Source organism: Gadus macrocephalus, chromosome 11, assembly GCF_031168955.1.
Source record: "Gadus macrocephalus chromosome 11, ASM3116895v1".
NCBI classification, from domain to species: Eukaryota; Metazoa; Chordata; class Actinopteri; order Gadiformes; family Gadidae; genus Gadus; species Gadus macrocephalus.
In genome coordinates this window covers 7333928-7340321 of record NC_082392.1, presented here as the reverse complement: position 1 = coordinate 7340321, position 6394 = coordinate 7333928, and positions in this window count along the sequence as shown.

Below are 6394 nucleotides of genomic sequence, written 5' to 3'. Positions count from 1 at the left end.
GAATGACTGACTCAGTACACCTGGTGCGGGGTACAGTCTAAATGATTAGCATGGTGGGTTTGAATGTGAATAATTGTATACATCGTGGAACAAGTGAAAAGGATCAATGTCTCCTTGACTATTCATTCATAGAGATATGGAAGACAGAGTTCCAAAGTGTTGCTGTTATTATAATTATTGCTTATCAATCAATTAAATGACATCAATGTTAATGTTTATTTTTGTTTTTGAGCTTATTAAAGTAGCTATAATAGTCACGGATGACTAGGGGCCCTATTTTAACGATCTGAAACGCAAGTGAGAAGTGCCAAATGCAAGTAGCTTTGTACATTAACAAACATTGTTTCTTACCAGTATTGTATTCATGATTGTTATCGACTTGTGTTCCTAATATGCATGTGTCCCCCCGTTAATATACATTGCCATGGACTGTATTATGCGTTATGTGTTTAGTTTGCGTGTGTTTAAACAGATGGACGCACACGCGCGCCCGCATTCATTCATTATTTTACACATACACACACGCGGGCCCGTATTCAGTCATTCTTTTAAACACTCACTCGCGGTAAAACGATGTTTTCTCACGACCAAATACTCATCCATCCTATAAGTTATGGGCTTGTACACGATGTCTGTGTCAAGAAAATAAGTGTTTGCTTTACGGTGTTTGCAGATGCATTGATTTAAAAGTACAACTTATTACCGCTGTATCAGCTGTTCTTTCACAAATAATTTCCCAAGAATGTGTGGCTAGGTAGATGAGAGAAGCAAAGTGTATGTCCGAGGTGCACAAGCAACATTATACATGCGCCCTTAAAATAGCATCTCATATCAATGTGCCACTGACTTTAAACCAGGTATTTCCTGGTTTGTGGCGGAATTGTTTCCTGAAACTGCAAAATAGCATCAGGGAACATTTGCGCCAGAACACGCCTCCTCCTTTCGCCGAACCGCCCCTTGGGGCGCAAGATCATTTCCTAATTTACCGACGCGTGGCGCTGGAGGGAAAAGAACGCTCTGCGCCAGTTGCAAACTAGCAACGACACATGCGTTAGTGTAGAAAGTTAATTGCACTGGATGCAAGATAGGGCCCTAGATGTTAGCATCCATTTTTTTCTATTGTCAAAGATAACAAGCCAAAAACCGTAATCTTTAAAGAAACATCGTCAATATGTTTACATGATTAAAGAATCATGTACGCATGTAAAATATGTATGTGTGTGTTTGTGTGTATGTGTTTGTGTGTGTTTGTGTGTGTGTGTGTGTGTGTGTGTGTGTGTGTGTGTGTGTGTGTGTGTGTGTGTGTGTGTGTGTGTGTGTGTGTGTGTGTGTGTGTGTTTGGCCCACCTAAAGGCTGGTGAGACAGACAGACTATTTATTATGGGTTTAATGGGGATTTCATTGTATTTAAATGAGTGAATTTCCCCTTAGCAGAGTCAATGAATTGTAAAGTCTGACAAACCACAGGGGGCTTCACACAATGATGGGTTGTGTATATAGACCGGCTGCTGGTTTTACACACACACACACACACACACACACACACACACACACACACACACACACACACACACACACACACACACACACACACACACACACACACACACACACACACACACAGATACACACACACACACACACACACACACACACACACACACACACACACACACACACACACACACACACACACACACACACACACACACACACACACAGCGTGTTCCAGACGGTGTGATAAAGGGGGAGTGGCCATAGGGTGGGTGGATTAACATGTGAACAATAGGTTGGACACACATGCACATCCATACTTTGGGGGTCAGCTTCCCCCCCCAGACATGAGCAGGGGGCCTGTAGGACACGGTCTTGTTTCACAGCTCTACGGTCCCATCAGGGAACTCAGCCTGGTGGACTCATATTTACGAACTACGTGTTGATCAGACAGAAAATTGTGTTTTATTATATTTTTTACTTTCCATTATGACTTTACATCCTATGGGCCATATCTTGCATCCAGCGCAATTGACTTTCTACACTGTATCATTGCTAGTTTGCAGCTGGCGCAGAGCATTCTTTTCCCTCCAGCGCCACGCGTCGGTAAATTAGGGAATGATCTTGCGCCCCAACGGGCGATTCGGCGAAAGGAGGAGGCGTGTTCTGGCGCAAACGTTCCCTGGTGCTATTTTGCAGTTTCAGAAAACAATTCCGCCACAGACCAGGAAATACCTGGTCTAAAGGCAGTGGCGCGTTGTTCAGATGCTATTTTAAGGGCGCATGCATAATGTTGCTTTTGCACCTTGCGCATACATTCTGCTTCTCTCATATACCTAGCCACACATTCTTGGTAAATTATTTGCGAAAGAACAGCTGATACAGTGGTAATAAGTTGTACTTTTAAATCAATGTATCTGCAAACACCGTACAGCAAACACATATTTTCTTAACACAGTCATCGTGTACAAGCCCATAACTTTTAGGATTGATGAGTATTTGATGGTGAGAAAACATTGTTTAACCGCGAGTGAGTGTTAAAGAGAATGAAGGAATGCGGGCAGCAAACACATATTTTCTGTGTATGTATGTGTGTGTATGTGTAAAATAATGAATGATTGCGGGTGCGCTTGTGTGCATCCATCTTTTGAAACACACGCAAACTAAACACGTAACACATAATACAGTCCATGGCAATGTATATTAACGGGGGGACACATGCATATTAGGAACACAAGTCGATAACGATAATGCATACAATACTGGCAAGAAACGATGTTTGTTAATGTATTGCATATATCATTAGATAGAACCACAGTTACCGCACATCATATGTGATTTAAGTTTTCTTTGCCGAAATTTATTTGAGGGCTCAGTATTTCTGAAGTTGTGGAACTAAACGCTATTCCATGTGTGAATTAGGCCATATTATTTGGCCATAAACTAAGCCATTTGAAGTTTAAAATTCCTGTGGTCATGCATCTGTCTCATCGGAGGCAAACGCGCTGTCAAAATATCAACTCGTCAGATTCAAATGCGCTCATGGCTCTTAAAGGGGATGGGAGATGGCACTCTCATTGGTTTATTGCACGTTACGCCTAAACCACACCTACAGGTAATTAGGCTACTTCAGGGCAACCCTTTTATAGATTTGCGTCGGGCGCAATAGTCATTTATCCACCGGTAAAATAGCGACATCGCCATAGAACCGCCCACAAAGCTACTTGCGGGGCCCTATATCTCTTTTACTAAACAGTTTCACTCGGGCAGAAGAGTTAAATCCTATGATAAAATCGTGTCTATTTAAAAGAAGGTAGCAATGTGAGCAATAATGCATGAGTGACAACTATTTGATTCGATACCAAAATGTATGTCAGAGGTTTCCAAAACTGCCTGAATAACAAAAAAAAGTCCCATGGTGCATTGACATGGATTCAGAGAGCTATACCCCCCTGCCTAAACACACGCATACACCTAACGTCCTCTGTCTCAGCTGGGACTCTCCATTGTGCCAACTAATGTGGTAATCTATGGCATCATTAACAGGGATAATTAACATATGTAGCGCATGACCATCTGATACCAAAGAATGAGCTAATCAATCTATCTTTCATCTCTGTCTGTTTGTCCTTCTGCCTGTTTCCCCTTTGACGTACTATGGTCTCTCTCTCTCTCTCTCTCTCTCTCTCTCTCTCTCTCTCTCTCTCTCTCTCTCTCTCTCTCTCTCTCTCTCTCCTTCTCTCTCTCTCTCTCTCTCTCTCTCTCTCTCTCTCTCTCTCTCTCTCTCTCTCTCTCTCTCCCTCTCCCTTGCAGACACTCTATGTCACCTTATCCCTCCTTTATGCTAAAACGCAGAACAGAGTCCAAGTTTGTTAACTCCTTCAGCGTTTCCCTAAAGAAGGTCCTCTTTCAGCCAAGTAGCGAGATCCCAAACCGGATCACAACGTTGTGGTTGGCGACGTCATGGCGATACGCCAGGGCTCCATGGGAGGGGGAACAGAGTTTGGAGGGTGGAATTTACTATGAGTGTTACCAAATGAGTGTGGATGGTTATTCATGGCGGTGTGACGCTATAGCGAGGCAGCGAGCCCGAATCTCAGTGTGTCTGCGGGTGCTGGAGAAGGTCCTCCAGACCCCCGGTGGGGCGCCTGTAAGGAACCCAACAGCCCGCAGCCACATAATGACTCCACTGAATAGCTGCATGATTACACCTCTTTCTGCAAAATGGCTCCTCTCTTCCCTTTTTATCCTCTTTAACCTGTTTCTCTCTGTAGCTGTCTCTCATTCACTCACTCTTCCTCTCCCGAAACACACAAGCACACACATACACACCAATACCATCCACAGACAAGCACGATCACCATAAAGGGTTAACACACACAATAGCAGGTTATAAATATGCTGTTGAACACAAGCACGCACACATGAACACACACACAAGATGTATACAGTAAAAGTAAAGCACACATACATGCCACTTGCCTGTCCTTCTGTTCTCCCCCCTCCCCTACCCCCCCCCCCCCCCCCCTCCCCTCTTCTCTTCGGTTATGACCTTGACTGGTGATGAATGCAACATGTGACCGTGTTGCATTCATCAACATAGGCATGAAACCCACAATGTCATTGTAATGGTGAGCATTTGGCTCAGTTCTCTTCATGGTGACCTTGTGAATCCCTTTCTTCGATCTATTCTCCACACATGACTCTTCCTGTGTGAGACTTAATGCGGTCGGCCACACACAGTTAAACCCTTAACCTCACAGCTCCCCCATCTCCCTGCTGCCCAACCATCTCATGTCTCCCTATGCAACATCTCTCTATCACCGCTAAGGTATGCTACAGCTCACAACCACACAGACACAGAACAGGAACACATAGGAGACAGACAGACAGACAGACAGACAGACAGACAGACAGACAGACAGACAGACAGACAGACAGACAGACAGACAGACAGACAGACAGACAGAGGGGGAGAGAGAGAGAGAGAGAGAGAGAGAGAGAGAGAGAGAGAGAGAGAGAGAGAGAGAGAGAGAGAGAGAGAGAGAGAGAGAGAGAGAGAGAGAGAGAGAGAGAGACAGAGGGAGAGGGAGAGGGAGAGAGAGAGAGAACAAGAGAGAGGCATATTAACAGCCAGACATGATGTATGCCCCGCTCACATACAAACCCATGCACAAAACCTTCACAAGCATACTTCAAGTGTATAGTTATCTCTACTCGTTACTTCTGCAGAAACAAACAATTCTCTCCCTCTTTTTCTCTCGCTTTCTCTCTGGCTCTCTCTGGGTAATTGTGTGTCAGTGCTAAAGGGATGTGTCTGGGATTCTGCTATGGGAGAGTATATTAGTTTTTGAGACATGACATTGACATTTAACAGTGTCCTTAGGCTCACAGGAAATGCACGGGCCAGGAAGGAGTTGACTTAAATGTTAAAACATTTGTGTGCATTTGTGTAGAACGCTGACACGTTGGATGTTTAGCCTTTAAATCGTGTTAACAGGAATGGGACTATGTAGGAAATGAAACGGGGAAAGTTAACTTTTGTACCAATTGGTCATTATTTTGTGATAGTGTTTTACGGTTATTTAAATAATCTAAAAAAAGGGAATTAGCATCTCTCTCTCTCTCTCTCTCTCTCTCTCTCTCTCTCTCTCTCTCTCTCTCTCTCTCTCTCTCTCTCTCTCTCTCTCTCTCTCTCTCTCTCTCTCTCTCTCTCTCTCTTCCTTACCTCTTGCTCTCGCTCTCTTTCTGGTTATGTGGTAATCTGGTAACACACTATTATAACCTAATGCTAAAGCGCTCTGTATCACATAATTAGCCGTTACCCTATTCTGGGACGTTATTAGCTGCTAACACCAGCGCCCTCCCTTAATGCTAATGCTAATGCAGCGACGGCAGGTAGCACTGAGAGGCCTGAGCGCGCGCGCCCATCCAGGATTAGGGAGAGCTCCCTAATCCATTGTTAGCTTGCGGCGTCATAAATCCACCTCCAAAGCATCCTGCATGCTGTGTGACAGCTATAGCTTTATACTTCCCCATGTCCCCTCATCTAGTTGTCTAATCTACTTCTTCTAGTAAGACACACAGCTGCACTGTACATGAGTAACATAAGTTGTGTTAACACACCACAGGGGGTTTTCCTGACAGGTCAGTTTTATTCCAGTTTGATAGGATGACAAGGAAAGTATTTGTTGACATGTGGGGGGGAGAGGGTATCTTTGCAGTAAACAGCGCCTAGTAAACCCCAGCTCTCCAGATCAAAAGATATTCTCGCGTTCAGTTGTGCACGTTGTTCCACTTGTCCTCTACTTTGTCATTTGAGTGACCTATGCAACGTGGCATTATTACCTGCACTATTAACTCACCTCATACCGGATTGCATGACACAACGGGAAGACAA